The sequence below is a fragment of the Emydura macquarii genome, unplaced genomic scaffold (genome assembly GCF_026122565.2).
Source record: "Emydura macquarii macquarii isolate MOO-44397 ecotype Brisbane River unplaced genomic scaffold, CSIRO-AGI_Emac_v2 contig_2897, whole genome shotgun sequence".
In the NCBI taxonomy this organism is placed as follows: domain Eukaryota; kingdom Metazoa; phylum Chordata; order Testudines; family Chelidae; genus Emydura; species Emydura macquarii.
In genome coordinates this window covers 46,319,100-46,338,766 of record NW_027133034.1, presented here as the reverse complement: position 1 = coordinate 46,338,766, position 19,667 = coordinate 46,319,100, and the positions used below count along the sequence as shown (strand labels likewise).

Below are 19,667 nucleotides of genomic sequence, written 5' to 3'. Positions count from 1 at the left end.
TTTAAAGTTACTGTGCTTTAAATGTGGAAGGATGATTTTGTGGTTAAAGATATGGACTGGAACTCAGGAGATCTGGGTTCAAGTCTCACCTCAGCAAGGAGCTTCTTGTGACAGCTTGGACAAAATCACTTGACCCCCAATTCAGAAAAGTCCTTAACACACCTGCAGGAGATAAGTCCCAGTGTGATGGAGCCTCAAAATGTCAGCACAGGCTTCCCTCCTGCAGCCTGTACATGCTAACATATTTCAATCTGGTGATCATCATCTTAAAAAAGCAGGGAAATTCAGATAAAAGCTTAATTAAAACGAGCTAAGGTTGAATGTGTTTTAATAGATCCAGCCAACACACCCAAAACAATGCCAAATATATAGAATACGGGAAATGAACAAGTAAGGGATCCTATTCAGTTCCCCACAGCTTTATAATCCTTCACCACTCAATAATAGTCCACCCAATCTTACATTTTCCCCCTATAATGTGTGAATCTGTATTCCAAGTTTAAAACAAATTAAATTACAAGGACATTATAAAAACCCATCTTCTATTTGAGAGATCCATTTCCAACATACCATGGCACTAACGTATATTACAATTTACTCACTACAAAAGTGAAAGTACAAATTTACAAGCGCGACATATACACCTCCATAATTTTAAATCACCTTACATACTTTTCATAACATTAAACAGCTCAATCATTCCATCTGTATTCATAAAAATATTCTTCATTTCCACCAATACATCATGCTATGAGAAAACGTACAGAACTGACATGTTATGTGCCCAGGGCACCTATTCCTTCGAAAGTGTTCTTATACTGCACATTTAACAAACAATATATAAAACAGTCAGTACCTAAAAGCTTGTCCATTGAAACAGCAAGTTACAGTACATTCTTGTGTACTGCTCCCCCTTTATGCTGTTACAAACAGCTAGCTCAAGACTGATTCTGTTTTGTGTTGTAGCGTCTCCCCATAACAGGCGAAAGATTCCAGAGACAAGGATGGAATTCCTGGATGGGTAACGCATGTTAACATTTCCTCAATCAGTGAGGCCAACAGAAGTCAGCATCAATTTTGATTAAGAGTGATAGATATAGGTTAAGCCAGCACTGTAAATTTGGATGATGCTGCGGTAAAGAATGTAATAAATTAAAGTCTGTAGAAACTGTTACAATCATTTTTCCCTAGACCTTGCTACTGTCCTACAGCCTCTCTGCATCAACTGCTTCTGAGAGGTAGGACATGCAATGGATGCCTGTGCAGAAACATTCAAGGAAGCTAAGGCACTTACAATTTCAGATGCAGTGCTCATGCATTAGGACATCACATTTCTTATGCATTATGATTCAGCACTTCCCATTAGATTGGTTTGTGATGCCTCACCCCATGCAAAGGAGCAGGGACGTCTCATGTTCAGTCACAGCTATGAAAGTTGTATTTGCATCTCATTCATTAACACCAGCCCAAAGGAATTATGTACAATAATTAAAGATGCCATTGACTTGGTATGGGAAGTTAATATATTTCTTTGCTATATGTATAGACAACCTTATCTTAACAGACCATTAGCCTCTGACATCTATATTCAACCCCAGAAAAGGTATTGTCATGAAGGATGCTGTGCATATTTGCAAGGCTGGCATTTACCAATAAGAAATTGAACACAGAAGCAGAGCAAAGCTCTCAAATGCTGATGGACTCTCAATTAGCACTGGATAATTATTTTCCACAACAGATTCAATGGCTGTGTTTAATATATCTTGAATAGAGGCATTATCAGTCTCCTGTGCAATGCTGAAAAAAGCAAGTAGAAAGGATTCTCTTTTAGCACCAGTACATGAGGCTACTGAGAAAGGGTGGAAGACTGAACATAAAAGCGTCGACTTACTCTAGTCTATAGGTAAAAGGAACATGCCATTCATGATGGGTACTTAATGGGGAGCTTTTAAGCAATCATCCCCTAAGAGGCTGCAACAAGTGACACAAGAGCTGCATTTAAGCTATCTAAGGGTGGCTAAAATTAAAGAGCAGGTCAAAAACTTCCCCAGTGAAATGTTTTCCTGCTGCAGAGTGTCAATATATGGAAATCGAAAACAGTCTGTGAGAACGTGTCAATTTAAATGAGATTCCAGTGGCATCCAGGCAGGTTTCAAATGGAATCTTCTTGGCCAGCAAGGTTTTGAAACATGCCTGGTTTCCTGTCAGCTCACCTCCTCTGAGGGGGAGCCAAAAGCCTGAGGGCCCCCAACTCCTATCTCTTGAGGAGCCTGCCAGATGGGCTACCTCAGAATCAGGGCTGCCAGGGTCCCCAGCTCCTGAGCAGCTTGCTAGGCAGGCTGTCTGAGCCATGGCTTCCATGCTCCCAGCTCCTCAGCTGCACCTTTGGGGGACTTCTGGGGCTCCAGGAAATTCAGAGAGCCCCAGAAACATTTAAGACATAAGGTCAAAATAGCATTTCTTTTTATCTACGCTCAGTTTTGGAATTCCTGTTCTGTGGGAAATTTCAAAATTTTCATTTTTTGTTCCTTTTTGGGGATGAAATTATTTGTGAAATTTTGGAGTGTCATGTGGTATCAGAGGTATTTTGCAGATCCTCTGCAACGTCAGTATAGGCCACGAAGTAATGCACACTTTGTTGGCCAGAATGGATATCCCAGAACAGATTGTTAGTGATAACCATCCACAGTTTAGGGAATCCATGAAGTTAAAGACAATTACAGCCGATTACATCACCAAACCATGCATCCTCCAATGGCTTAACAAAAACACGGGGGGAGGGGAACCATACCCGAAAGATGTTCACATCTGTGAAGTTGGAAAAGAACTCTCGGAAAAAGAAACATGACATTCACCGTTTTACATACAGAAATATTCCATGATTCAGTACGGTTATTTTGGGGATGAAACATTTGTTCTTGACGGGATCTCCACGAAACAGACCTTCAAAGATCTGTTTATAAGAACAAATTAAAACAAGCTGCAAGTAGACAAAAAACAATCTTATTCAAATTATTTGGGATAAAAAGAGAGAGAGAAAGACATCCATGGAGACCATTTAATCACAATTCATCCCAGTGTTGTTGTTCTTGACTTTTGAAATGTACGTGTTAGCTCTGTGGCCTGAAGCTCCAGATGAGAAGCAGGTCTCTTCCACCCATCTACTGGTTAACAGAGGGAAATATAGGTGCAGAGAGCTTTGCACAAGCTTCCAACTCAAAGTTTCTTCAGTTTCACTTATGGTGAAGCCCAAAGTGTAACTCAGAATTTGGTTGGGAAATGAACCAAACTTGCAGCAATAAGTGCACGGCCAGGAGCAAGGATTCTGCTCATGGGTCTTATATGCTACTGGTTACCCTAGACTGAGAGCTCCTGGATGAGGTACACTGCAGAGAGGCCTCTTCACAGAAGCCAGAGAGAACAGGAGCAGAACTGAGAACTGTTGAGGCCCCTCCAACTCAGCCACTAAATAAAGCTGAAAGCACTATAGCTGAATTAGGTGGTGGAGTCTCAGGACAGGACAAGGCAGCACCTCCCAGACACTAGAGAGCGCTGCCTGCATGCATCTCAGGACTCTGGGACCATGCTAGTCACTGACATCAAACCACAGGGCTGGAGTTTAGTGGAAGGGAAAGAGGGAAATTACGAGGTAACGGGATATTTGCCTATTGGATGTTCACATCTTCTGTTGGGGAGCCAAGTTAATGGGGCTACTGCCAAGTTACCCTGGTGGAGTGTTTTCTTAGTCATATAGATATTTTTAAGGAAATGGTCTTTAGACCTACTGTATATCAATGCTCAAGAGAACAGTATCTTCCTGAGCCTACAGAAATGAAACCTCTACCATCCTACCCTGTATACAGACCTGTTTTCATTTGTGTTATAATTCCCCTACGTATAACATTAAGTCTTCAGCAAATTTAACACAGAGATCATACATTTGGGCAGCTATCCCCACACACATCGGAATACAGGATTAGTGACAAATCTATTCTGCTCAGTTATTGTTTTCATTTATGCTTTCTCTGAGTTAAAGTTACTGTATTTTAAACTGTCAAATGCAGTGACCCACATTAACCTTCTGTACGCAAATCCCTCATCTTGTTATTTCACTCCAAACACTTTGCCTTCAAAGACAGATTTATAGTGAGGGTCAGTAGCCCTATGATTAGAACTTCATCTTCGAGAGTATTGTAGCATCTGGCCCATTTTTTCCTTTGTTTGTGATTAAGGATTTCTTTTTTTAGGGGTAGAAAACAACTGAAGGAAGGAGGACTGTTTCCTGGAAGTCTGTCCTATTCAGAAGTTTTCTTCCTTAGTCTCATCTGGAGAAGTAATTTCTGATACCAATACAATTGCAGATAATTGCTTGCTTCAGGCTTTGCTAGCACTTCTTAATGAGCTCACAAATTATGCAGTGCAATGGTGCTGCAGTGATTTACCTCTGCTTCGAGGACACGCTTCCGTGCGCACACTTGGGAAGTGTCATTTAAAATATGTCTGCCGCCGAGAAAAGAATCTCCTCATATGACAGCAGTGCATCAGAATAGATGATTTACAGGCACATGTGGGGAAGGGCACTGGGGAGAGGTTAACAACATACGAGGCAACAGGCATAGTTTGCTAGACCATTTGCTCTTGATAATTGAAAGATATTTGGATTGAAGTGAGCAATAAATGAATAAGACATTAAAACAGATATATAAAAAAGAATTACACTGTTAAACACACTTGGCTGAGAAATGAAAAATACAAGTTAACAGGTTGATTAATATTAGGGATCAAGCGTTGGCTTCTCAAGTGGCTTAATTTGTAGAAGTAATTTTGCCTTTTTAAAATTACCATGTCTCCTGAAAGATTCAGGTTTTGGGGACATTTTCAAAATAAAATTGGTCAGACTTTTTGGTCAGAGACACAGTTAGACGTTACCACCATCATCCTCCAAAGGATGCCCTTTGCTGGGATGTCATGCACCCTGTGTTACTGAAGAGAGTTGAGGAACTTTTCAATAGTCCAGGAGATATGAAGGCTTTTAGTCAGCTTTCTCTCAGTAGGCCTTTTTAATGATGGTTCTCACTAATTGTAGGTTTGGATCAGAACAGTAGAAATAGATTCTCAGTGCAAGATTTGCCTTGAGGTTTGTTTATTAAAATAACTGAATCCACTCCACAAGTTTTCGCTTGCCATGATGGGACATTTGAACAGGTCTGTGCTTCTTTGAGGGTTTAGACTAGATTCCTAGATTTATCCATAGTGGACAAGAGACATATGCAGTCATTTTTTCTTCTGCTTCCAGCAGAGCGATGTTTCCTCAGAAGCAGCTCTCCTTTTCTGACCTTTCTGCACTGCCCCTGTGGTCCATCTGTCACATAATTTAACACTGTCACCATCAGCAGAACAAATGCTAAACACATTAATATCTTTTATGAAGACTTTTGGTTATTTTAACAAACAAACCAAGGCAAATCCTGCACTGATCTGGAAAGAAGAAACAGCATTGCTGGCAGATGCATCCATTTCTGCCTTGACTAGCAAGAGTCCTCAGGGCGAATGGTCAGGTATGCTTTCCAGGTTTTCTTAACAGGAGCAGCATGCTTCCCCAGACAGCACGTTACTGACTGCAGAATGTGCGCTAGCCAACTGGGGGACTAGGCAGGCCTCAGACCCAAACATTCCTGGGAACGTAAGGCCAAGATGATTGCACATGGCTACCTCAATCTGCACACAGACATTTTCAAAAGAGTTGAGCAAGTACCAAATCCTGTTGAAGTCAATGGGGGGCTGCTGGGAATTCATCTTCCCTGAAAAATCAGGCCAACCGATGTTTAACTATGGATTCAGAAGTTTAACATTGGTTCTCCTTTTAGTGCATCTTACCTGTGACATCCAGGCTGGCATAGTGGCCTGCTTTCTCCCCTAGCACTCTCACGAGATCCAGGAAAGACCCTGCCCTGCTGCTTGCACTGAAGATCAGGATTTCCATGCACTGTCTCCCTCCCAGCCAAACCTCCAAACTGATATTGAAAATGGGAGGATGGAACCTTTAGATAATCACAATAATGTCACATAAGTACAAGTAATGCACTAATGCTGATTATGTTAAAGTTGATTGTTTCAGCCAGTCAGAGCACAGGGATGTTGTACTCCAACCCATAATAGTGCATTGGATTCTCATTTATACAATTTCCCGTACTTGGATTGGCTGAGGGGTTCTGAGTCTCATGACGACAACTGCACAGTTTTTTCCCCCCTCATCAATAACCATATCATGCATATCCTTATACATACTCTGCAGTGCTATGGCCCTCATAACTACCTATCTGTGGTCCTGACTCAGCAATGCACTTACGTATGTGTTTAAAAGTTAAGCACAGTTGAATTAGGGGCCATATGCTCAAACAAATGCTGTTACTTTAACTTCTACGCCTCCATCCAACACTCCAGCCAGTCCCACATATTATTTCACTTTAAAAGGATTACTTTAAATGGAGGTAGGAGACAGGTTTAGCCTTCCTCAAGGGGCAAAGATGATATTGAAAAAGCTAGGGGGAAAAAGATGAGAAATAAAGTAGAGATGGAGTCAGAAGCAGGAACCATGTTTGTTGTGAATATACATGATTGATAGTTGTGAGCACAGAAGCTACTTAAATACCACACAAGGGAGAAGGAAAGCATATTTCCATCTAAACAAAAAAGAAAACCACAAACTTGGGGCTACTTCCTGATAACTAAATAATAGAGCTAACTGATTAACAAATTTAGCTTGTATGTTTTTGAATTGTCCTTGAGCATCTTAGGACTTATTCTAATTATTGGATATTCAGACATTTACCAAATAATTCTTAATCTGCATACACAAGCAGTTTGTTGCAAATATTTGATATTCAGAATTGCTGTTGATTAATTTAGATTGAATAAAACACAAGTTGTTTCATTTCACTGACCGTAACTCCTAGAATCCGGTTTCTGGTGTGCATACTCATTTACAAATTCAAAATTCTCTTTCCATAAGTATTGTGACAGATTAGTATGTCTGTATCAAACTGTGACCTTCAACTGACATTTCCAAAATAGTGGTTACAGTGACCTACATTCTGAGTTTGTAATTGTAACCACATACAAATGTCAAGAACAGGACAAGGGAAGCTTATTTTAATGCCCAACACCTCCCTGAAGAGCTAGCACAAGAATAGCAAGACATTTAGTCCTGGTCTATGCAAGAAAATGAAGTTGGCTTAGCTACACTGCTCAGGGGTAAAGGAAAAAAAAAACCAGTTATAATAGTAAGAATGTCTTTAATTAAAAAGACATGAGTTTTGGAAGGGATATAAACCCTCAGACCTCCGGCATAAGCCAACCTCTAATTAACAGGAGTTAGGAAGAAACTTTCCTTATAGAGTGGTTGCAGGGTTTTGTACCTCTTCCTCTCACGCAGCTGATTATGACCACTATCTGAATGGAAACACTGGACTAGATAGAGTCCAAAACAACATTGATTTTTATTTAAGCAAACATTAGAATATTTGAGGTATTAATCCAGTTCTGCTTGGTAACCATATCCTGAGTGAATACATTTTTCCTTTGTCTTTGGATTTTGGTTAGCCCAGAATATGGTTATTACCTAACAGTAACATTACTCACATTATTTAAATACTGTATGAAGTCAGTCAGTTCTGATAAAGGTGTCAACTTGAATTGGAGCATAGCTCCTCTTGCTTCATAAGATAGCCATATGATAACTAGTTGTATTGTCAATTTAGTTATACTAAGACTGTATTGGAATATCATAACACTGTTTGCTTTTGCTGAACTAATGAAGGGAGACGTTGGAAAGTGCTCTTAGTACCACAATGTCCAGTTCTGTAGAAATTTGAAAAATATGCAACAAAACTCCTACTTATAGTGACACTGGAGAATTTAACACTGCATCCATAAAATGTTACACATTTTTAAAACAATATAGTGTTTTTAATAACATACAATACGCTACAGTAGAATACCTGTATTAAACACTATGCTCATAATATAATGCATATATTTGGTAATGTTTTTCAAAAGACAGGCATTTAAAGACCTTTTTACCCCTGGATAATGCTAGAAGAGATATCTTCACAGGGATAGCTGAAAAAAATATTATGCACTGATTTTACTGGGTACACAGCAGAGCTGGTTTTAAAGCAACCAAGGTAAAACATCTCAAATCCATTTTTAGACATAAGTGCTATGTTCTAAAACAATCTCAGTTCATAGTGTTCTTGGCTTAAAGTACTTACAATTAGGGCAGAAAAAATGAACTTTTTTCAATTTCTTCTCTTGAACTGTAGATTTAGATGCTTTTTGTACATGTTCCAAACTGGCCTTATATAGCCTCATTATTCCTGAAAGTTATCCCTCACTAGCAGTCATTTTTTCCATAATGAAATGGTACAGAAAGCAAGTTGAACTTCTCTCAGCTTGGCCAATGGGATATATGTGACTCCAGCAGCTGCCAGAACTTGGGCGCTGGCGGATTGGTCCTGCTCCCACTCATGTGAATTAAAGACTTGCTATTGACTTCAATGGGAATGTGGTAAGACCCTGGGGGTTCTCTAGCTGTCATGAAAGAAGAATAACTAATAAAAATGTAATAAATAAAATAATAGACTAAAAATAATAGTATTAATAATCCACACCACACAACCATCCTCCATATACTATTCAATCCCATAAAAACTTAATACAGAAAAAATAAGTAGCCTCCTTCCTACATTTCAAACAAATACAATAAGGGGAGTGCCTGAAAGTGGAGAATGAAAATAAATAAGGCCAGCAGTGGTCATACTAAGACATGGATTTGGAATAAAAAGATTACATTTCTTTTTAAGTGTGGTGAGAGAGATAATTCAGTCTATCAGGTGTCTTTCATCTCCAGCTTCTATGATAAACACGGGGGGATTAGTTATCATGCCTTAGATGAACAAGGGGTAGTGAGTAACTCATCCTAGGGCTCAGCACAGCTAGATCTATCTCCCTGACAGTTCTTCACGTCCCTTCTCTTGTCTCTTTTACAGAGAGGGGTTTATATATATCCCATTGAACTAGGGATTGTGTCCCGCGGGCTGGATTGCGGGTAGGGGGGGACATTTATTATATTGTTTGACATCAGTATATTAAAATCATAGTAATTCAGGTAAGATATGCCATGTCAGGTACTATTAGAAAGGCTATAATGTGCTAAGTAAGAGGATGATGTTTATGTTCATGTGTTGTGTGTGTAATGGAAGTTATGGATATGTTTGATACATCTATTTCAAATTGTGCTGTGTCTGGGTCACACCCCAGACAGGATGGCTGCAGAACAAAAGCTTGCTTGATGGCCCATTAAGAAACTCACAGGTACAAGGGGCCCAGGGGGAGAAGCCAGGGATATACCTGATGAGTCACCAGGACTTACTCATGTGACTCTGGACTCCATTTTGGTTCCTGTAAAATTCCACAAGCGGCATGTGCTGTAACCTGTCCTCAACTTGGAATGACAGCAATATGGAAACCCCCTCTCCTCCCAGATTGCAGTTCTATCTGCAAATCCAGGCCAACATAACCTGGTCATAGCTGATGCAGTAGTGTTCTCAAGTTTTTGTTAGAACCATGGGGGCTAAACATTTTCTTTTAAGAGATGACTCCAGGAGCTGGGACCTTAGGAACAGGGTTATAATGTCTATGCCCTAATCTGGCCCTGAAAGCTATTAGAACTAGTAGACATACTAATTTCTCATTTGAGTTCAATAAGAGCTGGATCAAGTTCCCAAATACTGTACTAAACTGATGACCTAGATTACAAAATCTAAACTGATCAACTGTTACCTTTATACAATTCCCAACTCAGAGTATTATTTGAATCTTATCCCTGAAGATGGCTCTCATTGGATGTTTTCTAGTTTCAGGCTCATATTCAGAACCTCATTTTAACCCTTACAATCCCACACCTGATAAAGTTTATGGACCTGAGAAGTTGGAAGCTTGTAACAGGAAAGTACTGCACAACTTGTATTCTCTTCAATAATGCATTGCTTGTTGCCAGTAGACATAATCCATTCATTTGTGAATTTTGTAGACACAGCATTTTTCTATAAAACCTTACTAAGATGAACAAAATAATTTTTTTTCATGTCAGACTGCTTCTAATGGGCCTGCAGCGATGCTCACTGCTGTAGCAATCTCAGCCAGTCACTCATCTATTCTTGGGGTTAAACATTCAAGTGGGCCACCATACAGGCTATCTTCAAATGTAGCAGTTCATTTTTTGACCCAGGAAGAGTGAAGACTAGAGTCAGCAAGTCTGCAATGTCCATGTACTTACAGATCTCTCCTAATGATGATTCTTCCTTAATCAAAATTAATTGGCAATATGAAGTTCAATCCAGTAACTATCCATGACATTGGCCATTTCTCTTATTTTATCATATACCTCATCAACAAATGTCTAGAGACCACAAATGACCGTCCTGACCCGACTCCTTTGAAATGCAACTGAAATATTAGGTCTTCCTTTTGTGCTTTCTGGTAGATTGAGTGGCATGTCAGAATGATATTTTTCAATTAGCAATTATCATGAATTCAAATAGATTATATTTTTATGATTACATGATTAATTGCTATTAAGAGGTTTTCACCAGTTTAATCACTCTATACAGCAGATGCCTAATACTGGGGGCAAGTTCCGTGCTCAACACATGAGGACCGGGAGCAAAGAACTCCTACTTCTAAACCAAACGCTCACCTACAGACTCTTCTGTGTTCACAGGCAAGTCATGTAAACTCAGTATTCTTCCCTACAAAATGGTGATAATTCTTGTGCAAGATTAGTATTTATATGACCCTTTTCATATAAATATGCAAGAATAATGATTCTCTCTACCACTGCACTGCCATGGACAATATGCCTGTCACCCCTAGGCTTATGTCATTACCAGAGCTGATGGGGAATAATGAAAGAACATTTTCCCCATCAGAAAATGCTAAATTTCTCAAAACCAAAGCTATCTGTTGATTGTGATGCAGGACAAAAATTTTGAAGTTTTTCCACAAAATAGAGTTCTTGTTTTCAAGCCACCCCTAGTCAATACTTAAGCCCAAATCCTGTATCCTCTGCCCTGGCCACACAGACCCTGGCCCAGAACAGAAAACAGCAGGGTTTTGCGATGCTTGTACAACTAAGGTTCTACCTTTTTGGTTGCTGTTTTATCTGCTGTACTGGTTTCAGGATTTAAAGCGCTAACACCCCTAGAGTTAGGGGATGTGCTGGGACAGTTTGCAGGAGAGAGATTGCTTTATGTTTCAATGAGGCATTAACAATACAATCAAGGTTGAATTTCTTCTGTTGCTACTGCCCTCCTGTGTTGGTTTTTCAGATATGCTATTACCTTGTTAAACCAGCACTGCAGTAAAATATCTCCAGCCAAACTGCAGCAGACGTGTCAAAGGGAGTCAAGTGGTGGAACACATTGTGACTCAGCAACATCACTTACCAAAGACAAACATTTTAATAACGGAAAAAAAAAACCAAGCCTCAAATATAGACAGCCTCAGATATAAATCCTTAACAAAAAACAACCACTTTTCTATGACACGACTGCCATGAAGTCATTATTTGCAACTAGGTGCTAATGTAACAAAAACAATTACAACACCCTGGCATCTCAGATATCACATTCACACACACTCTCACTCTCTCTCTCTCACGAAAGGTAATAACTGTAGTGGCTGTTCACTTTTTAAATGTAGGGTCACTTCCAAAATTCCAGTCCAAGATCCCTCTCTGGAAGCATTTTAGTCTGCAGGCCCACCCACTAAGTCTGCATCTGGTTAGCAGGCTTTATATCTGAATGAGATACCCCATTAAATTCCCATTCTGGGACTTTGGCTCTTTCACGTAATAAGAGCACCTATGCAGAGTAACAGGACGTTTTCCCCAGCCAACCAGCCACCTTACAAAAAGGAAAAAACAGAAGCAAGAAGAGATGGCCTCCCAGTGGAGAAAATTATCCACTTACATTGTATGAATGGTATTTCAGCATTCCTGTTACAGGTTAGTTATCAACCTTCCACCACCATAGTAGTATGCCCCTTCCTTTTGCCAGACCTAGCCAAACTGCAGAGAAGGAAACAGAGAAGAGGGAATTTCTGCCTGTTTCTCCAGCAGGGCTGCATTTTCAAGGACTCGTGACAAAATGGCCTCTACACCTGTCATGAGTGTGTTGGTCTGAACCATATTAATATCCTTGAAATTTAACTATTTTCTCTAACAGTTCTAAAAGGCATATGTATCCTCATCCAAAATAGGAAAGATGGAAACTCACCACTACCCAGCATTTTATTAATCTTAATGTGGAGTGAACATGAAAATATCAGGCCAAGTGAACTATGCTGATTTGTGCCTTTTGAGGATCTGATCCTTCAAGGTCCTCATGGGATCATTAACTTATTCAGATTGCACATATATAACATTCTCACTGCCTACTAATTACTCTAGCTAGTGTACAGTATATGCAATGGGTGGGTAAATTCATATTACTGCAAGAGCCTTAGATCCTGCAACTCCTAATTTTTTGGTGTTGAAATATTATTTATTTATATTGCATTAGTACCTAGGGACCCCATTGTGCTAGGCATTATACAAACAGAACAAAAAAAAGTCCCTGCACTGAAGAACTTACCTTAAGCTTGCAATAAATAGGTGGGTTCTCTCCCTCACCCCATTTCTGATTGGTCTGTAGTGCAGAGAGCTTTTTAACCCTCATGAACTCAAACTGTTAACCCATTATTTACAGCTTTGAGTAATGAACAGACTTGAAAGAGCTACACTCATGACAGAAACCACCATTATTTCTGGAGGAAAAGAAAGTATATTTTCAGGCAGGAAAGCAAAGCAGAAGCACAGGAAAAATTAGTTTTGCTTTTATGTTTTTTTAGAGAAGAAGTCTCTTGTCAGATCCACACAGCAATCTTTGGTATTCTTCCCCTTCTACATGCCCACAGCTTCCATTCCCAGCCATTTTGAATTACAGCTGTATAAAGATAGAGAAGTGACACAGCAGTAATCACTGGTTTAGCATTTAAGCCTAGGATGACTCACCAGAACAGTCTCACTTTCTTTCTATACAAGATTTTAGAGTCTGCCATCCTCTGACACTTAGTCTATATTCTGGAATTAACAATCACAAAGTAAAAAAAAATTCATTTGCATTACAGTAGCGTCTAAGAACCCTAAAGAGAACAAAGGCCCTATTCTGATAGACAAACAGTCCTCCCCTGGGGACAGTGGAGGTTGCTGTATCCTTGGATCGAGCCCTTTGCCTTCTCTGCACCCCTTGGATTACACCAAAGGAGTTCTCTGACTTTTCTCCAACCTGAGGGACTACAACTGTGACATGCCTTTGCATGCTCCTTCTGGTCCTGAACATAAGGTTGTGTTGCACTCTGGCTCTCCTTGTGACTGCAGATGGGCCCAAATCAGAGTCTGAATTTGGATCAGAACTTCCCAAAATGTTTGGGAGTGTTTTGATCTGGAGTTTTTCATTCTAATGGCACTATTTTAGCCAGTGAAGCTTGTGATCTGCAGGAAATTAGTTCTGCAAATGACAATAAAGCAGCATCTTGCAAAATTAGATAGTTTCAGACACAGATCTTGCTAGCAGCCTTCTTGATCAGAGATAAGAATGAAAAGGCACAATAAAAGAAAGAGAACGCGAGCGCTCTAGGCCACAGAACTGAAACAGATGGTAAGATCTAGGGAATAATAACTACAAGGATTAGAATAGCCAGCAATGCACCCTGACTTGTATCAAATATCAACTGAAGCAGAAGGATCAGTCTAAAACCAAATCACAGTGACTAAATCTAAAGTGAAGTTTGCAAAAGCAATGTTTTGTCAACACTTTTATAAGGAACAGAGAAAAGGCAATCAATGAAAGAAAAGAGGACAGGGTCCTTTACATAGGCTGTTTAAAAGGATTTTTGATGTCAGCTTTCAGTAACCAGTTTAAAAACCAAGAGGCCTGTTGTCCCACCAATTTGTAGGAGATTAGTACATATAACTCCTATTAATGCTAATACATGCATAAATCCTCAGCAGAGTGATGGGAATCTAAATCCCCAATATGCCTGGAAACACATAGATGGGAAAAAACAGCAGATACCTTTTTATTTTAAAGCTTGAAGGGTCAGAGCCTTACCATGCATATGGTATCATAGCTCTATTTCAAATCAACAGTTATGTTGTTTATACTGGCTGAGGACCTGGCCTTTTGTTTACACAAAAAGGCCATTTCTCAAAAATTCAGAGAGCTAGTCAAAGCATCTTCTCATCCATAAGGCTTTCAGTTTTCATTTTAAAAGGATGTCTTAGTAATAAATTTCTGTCAAGACTAACAAAAATCTACTGGCAGATATTTGTTGGAAACAAATGAAATCTGATGAAATACGATGCTCCTGATATTTAGACCCTTCAACTGCTCCTCAATTTCACATATGAAAGCAGCACAGAACTGATAACCAAAGGTGTATAGCAACCATGAAAGACTGGGAGGAAACAAATACATTGTAAAATATATTTTTTCAAAGGTGTTATGTTTAGAAGAACATTGAAGGTTTCAAACATTATGACTTGGTGGATAAATGCTGTGCTGTCAAAGCTGATTTATATGTGAAAGTAAATTTAAAATTACCCAAAAAAAAATCTTCATAATCAAAACAGTTTGTGATAGGGTAATTAATAGGCATCATATATCTAAAGAGCTAGATTCAAGTTTTAATTAGATCACCCCCCCACAAACAGGGTAGATGGTTACTCAGGTTTACTCACATTCATAAACTGTTTCCTTCTACACTGTCTCCATGGGTGACCTTTCTCAAACTCCAGGGGTTCTGTTATTTCTATTCAGACAAGTCATACATTCACATCTACCATGGCCCCTCTCCTTTCATCAAGGCTCTTTTCTCTCTGATATCACAGTGGCACCATCTTGACACAATCAAGGTGAAACTCAACAGCTTTCCACTGAAACCCCTTCTCCCTCAGCCTTCTCTACCACTGTTGAGACAATGACCCTCCTATTGTTCCAGCCCACAGTCTCAAGCTATGGCTACACTTAAACCACTACAGAGAAAAATGGAAGCCTGGATAAGGGCAGACTACAAATATGAACTTTGTGGACAAAAGTTAGTAGCTTACTTTTGAAAATATTGCCCAAAGTATGCACTATCCACTGGCTATTGAAAGTCTATGCCCCATAATCACCAGGAAACAAGTGTGAATTCCATTTGACTTTGAAATGCTAATAAACCAACTGCAACAATCCTAACATTCAGAAAGGAAGCCTGCCAAAAATATCATGTTTATGTTACCAAGTCAGTAGGTATTTCCTGTGTGCAGGCACAGCAAACTGAACAAGGTGATGAAGCAAATAAATTGCTGGCACAAAAGCCACATCATATCTGAACCAAATCATACCTGAACCACTTAAATCTGACAAAGGGAACCGATAGTGAACATGTACTGTATGATGTAATTATGCATTTTTTGTTCTGCTTTTGACACATCATTTTTAATACAGGTTTACTTTACCATCCATATTAGAGATAAAAGTGTGATGGTTGAAGGAGTTTTCCTACATAGCTGCTGGGAAAACCTTCTCCAAATAAGACCAACTAGGAATTGATCAGTAATATTCTAGGCTACTATTCTGCTCAGAAGACGTGCTTTCATTACTCTATGCATTTGAGCATGATTTAATTGTCTCCAGCCTGTCTCTTGCTCTCCGTTAGCTGTTTAATAGCAGACAGGATAAGAGTCTCAGGAAATAGGAATGAGATATTCAATACAGCCTTGTCAAACGTCATGTCTTAAGGTCAGCTCCTCAGGGCAAAGGCAGACACTTCACGTTTCCTGGACAAGGCAGTCCAGGGCTATGATACACAAGGTATGGAGTAGAATCATCCAGCAGTACTTCTTAACAAGTCTACCCCCTTCAGGACAGGTGGGGTGGGGAAAGATGTAATAAAAGAGTCCAAACAGTAAGGAAATTATTCCAAGGGGCTAGATCCCCTTCTTCACATAAAAAGGATCAGCAGCATTTCAGGCTCCAAAGACAGTCTTGGCTACCCCATGGGGAAAGACCAAGAACTAGCCCTGGTGATTACAACACAAAAAACAAACCAGCCCACCTTCTTGTCTCAGAGGACTGTGGTTGACCATGCTCTCAAGCTGTTCCTTGGCAAATAAAACACTACCCTAGTCTAGGAACTATAGGTGTGCTTATTTCAGAGCACCACCTCAACTGGGTGGAGTTACTCCCCTTCAATGGTCCACAACCAGGCTTGATAAGCCACACCCGTGTGGTCACAATCAGCCCCAACCCACCACAGGAGTTGTTTAACCACACACACACCACTCAAGAAGGTGTTAATCTGCTCCACCACAAGCACCTTTAACCTCAGTAGTGACTGGTGTGCAGAAACCATAAGAAAATGTGATAGGGACTTTAGGCACCAAAAACTGTTTATATTAAAACTTCACAAGATATCTTTATTTTCACACTCACAATTTACAAACCTGATTTGGAAATGTCTATTTTTTCCCCAAAGAAGTTACTCAAAATATAATTAAACCACTTTTTTCTTACTAAATGAGAATTTCTATACAGTGATCAAAATCAAAATACTTGTTACTTTTCATCTACGTAGGTGTGTTTTATGCAAGGATCTCAAAGGAAGCACATCACCTTCCCATCGTTTCTGGAGCACAGGAGGTAAGACACTGATTTTCCATATGTCAGAGAAGGATCATTAGGCTAGCTAGTTAGGAACACTCTTTGTCCTTAGATCCCTTCCATCTAGTGTATTCTCTTCAAGTTCTTATACCATTCCTATCAAAGAGGTATCTAAGTACATCCTCTCTTCTCCCCTCCAGTCTTTATCACTGTTTTCTTGCTAGATTTCTCAGACCCCTGCAATCTGTCTGCTTTTATAGCATCATTTCTCTTTGTTTCTGCTTCCAAGTCCTATCAATCACTCTCTCTCTTACTGTCACTCCAGCCCCTCTTGCTCTCTTTAGCACATCTCATTAATCGGCACCTGATTTCAATTGCAAGCAGTTACCTGAAATCTTGGTCTTTTTCTTGGATTTGATTTTTGAAAGACTTGATTGAAAGTGGTCTGTGCTGAGCACATGTTTTGGATGAGAATTTGAATCTGAGAAGCCCTGTAGAAAATTTACTATCTTCATCTGATAAATTAATGGCCCCTTTGTAATTATGGATGCCTACATACATACCAGTACAACTTCAAGATGATTGAATATGGTTCAACCTTAGGAAGTTTGGCCTAGATCCACAGAGGGACTTAGGAGTTGCAATGCTGAGCATTTCAAGGCCTAACTTTAGGCACCTAGTAAATCACTGGAACAACAATCAGACCCACAAAGCCTGAGTTAGGCACATAGGCCCCTTGTACAATGGATGGGGAGAGATAGGTACCTAAGAATGGAATTCACAGAAGTCAACATACCAGGTGGGAAGCTGCCTAAGCTAGCCAATGGATGATGCCAACAAGAGAGAGGTGTCCTAAACTCTGCCCTTCTCACACAGGTAGGCCCCTAAGTCCAGGCTGCAGGGAAGTACCTATCTCGGCTTGCAATCCAGAGCTGGGAGCCTCTCCTGGAGTCAAGTGGCTCAGGCACCTAAACCATTTCTTGTGAGAATGAGTTACCTGCCTCACTCCACACAGAATGGCCAGAGGAGGTGCGGGGGGCTACAGGACCCTGGGTCTCCCATCTCCCAGATGGGTTCCCTAAGTGCCAGGCCATATAGTCATTCTCACATACTCTCTCTCAGGCCTACTGACTCTAATTATTTATCCAAAGCAGAATTGATGTAACACGAGAGATGGAAGGAGCCCCATAACAGAGTATCCTGTAGTTCAGTGGTTAGGGCACTCACAGGTAATAAAGCCCTATTCAAATCCTCTTCCCCCCCCCCTCAGGCACAAAGGGGGGATTTGAACCTGGGTCTCCTACATCCCAGGTGAGTGCACTAACCACTGGGCTAAAAATGATAAGGTGGGAACCACCACTATCTCTTCCAACCAGATTTTTAATGGGACCTCATCCGGTAGACATGCTCTGAGCACACCTACTTGATCAGATCCCCAAGGGAAGATGGGAGCTCCTCTGTCTATCTTCCCCTAGTTCATGGTTCACCCTGGGGTTTAGGTGTATGGACACCTAGAGGAAGGCAGCAGTGTGCATGCTCAAAGACAGGAATATTGGCACCTAGGGAAATTTTACAACAAAAATGTAGGCACGGGATGCATTTAGGCATCTACAAGGTTAGGCAGCAGCCAGGCAGGAGTTTTGTGGATGACAGTAATGCCTAAATCTGAGATGTGGATGCATAAATCTGAGGTTTAGGTGCTTGAGTACCTTTCATTTCAACGGGATTGAGGCACATAAACCCTTGAAGAATCTGGGCCTTTACATCAAAAAACCACTTATATCTGTCCACTCCCAGAAAGGAACATCATGCTCAGTGGAGAGAAAAAAGATCTTGAAGTGATCTGGCAAACTTGGGAAATGTGAATTAAATGGTGAAGCTGGATTTTAATTTGACCCACTGAGACTGATCTTTTGTTTGCACTACTGCCTGTCACCCTCTCATGATAAAGTATTCTATCATACAGTAGAACTGGTTTTCCCACCCTCATCCTTACCAAGCCTCACCATTTTTCCATGCAAAGATAACATTAGTTGGTATAGAGTGGTGAATGTTTAAAAAGTTAGCATTGGCATATGACATGAGAAGGAATTTCATTTTTTATTTCCTGGCTTCCTGACAATGTTTTGTCCAGCAAAAATCTATCGTTTTAGAACATTTAGTCTTAGGTTATGTATGAGTAGCACTTCCAGTCTATGCCAGAGGGAAAGTAAGAGCTCTGGACGTGATCTGCAGAGTTTATGCAGCAAGAACCATTGGCAGGTCCTGCAGCAAAACTCTTTCTTTCACTGAAGGATGGTGAAATAAAGCTGTTCAAAAGTGCCCAAGCTTCACAAGAATCACAGCTTCATCTCGGCTTTAAACCACCTTTCATTCCACCCCTTTGTGAACCAACAGAGTCTGTGGCTTATTGGCCCAGGGCCAAATCCTGTTCATCTTACTCCTACAAGTACTATGCATGATTAGAGCTAAAGGCGCATTTGGCCCCAGGTGGATTATATTCTTGTAGATTTATCTGTAGTCTAGAGGAAAAAATAATACTGATTCTGACCTCTTGGAGAAAACTATACATATACACCCACACATATTTATGATAAATCACTAACTTAAGCTGAAAAGATACACATTGGTGATAGCTTCATTTGACACACTTGTAATGAAATCTGGAGAAAAACTACCATAATAGCTCACAGTTCATATGCTGAAGTGGCACTGATATCCCCATCGTGAAAGGATCAGGAAAGACATTCTCTCTCCATTGTATTAGAAACTAACTGCATCAGTTTTCATTGGTCCCTGTCAAACACTGCACAGGGAGACTGACAACTTCTTTTCACTTCTTTCAGCTAACTCTTCTTGACTGAATATACACACATGAGAGTAAAAATCAAAACGGGAGCACATTTACATTTTTCCAAA

General features: G+C 40.1%; 1 protein-coding gene across 4 annotated transcripts in view; it reads right to left on the bottom strand.

Annotated features, from left to right (window-relative positions):
- MAP1B (microtubule associated protein 1B) overlaps positions 1-16,301 on the bottom strand; it is a 234,739-nt gene extending 218,438 nt beyond the window's left edge. For 3 of the 4 annotated variants that reach the window (XR_010923981.1, XR_010923980.1, XR_010923977.1), the window contains exon 1: positions 16,204-16,301. The gene's annotated coding sequence lies outside the window, so the exon portion shown is untranslated. Of the gene's footprint in view, positions 1-5,877; positions 6,042-16,203 lie in introns of all 4 variants that reach the window. The other variant, XR_010923978.1, reaches the window with a different exon arrangement.
- Between the last annotated feature and the right edge of the window lie 3,366 nt (positions 16,302-19,667).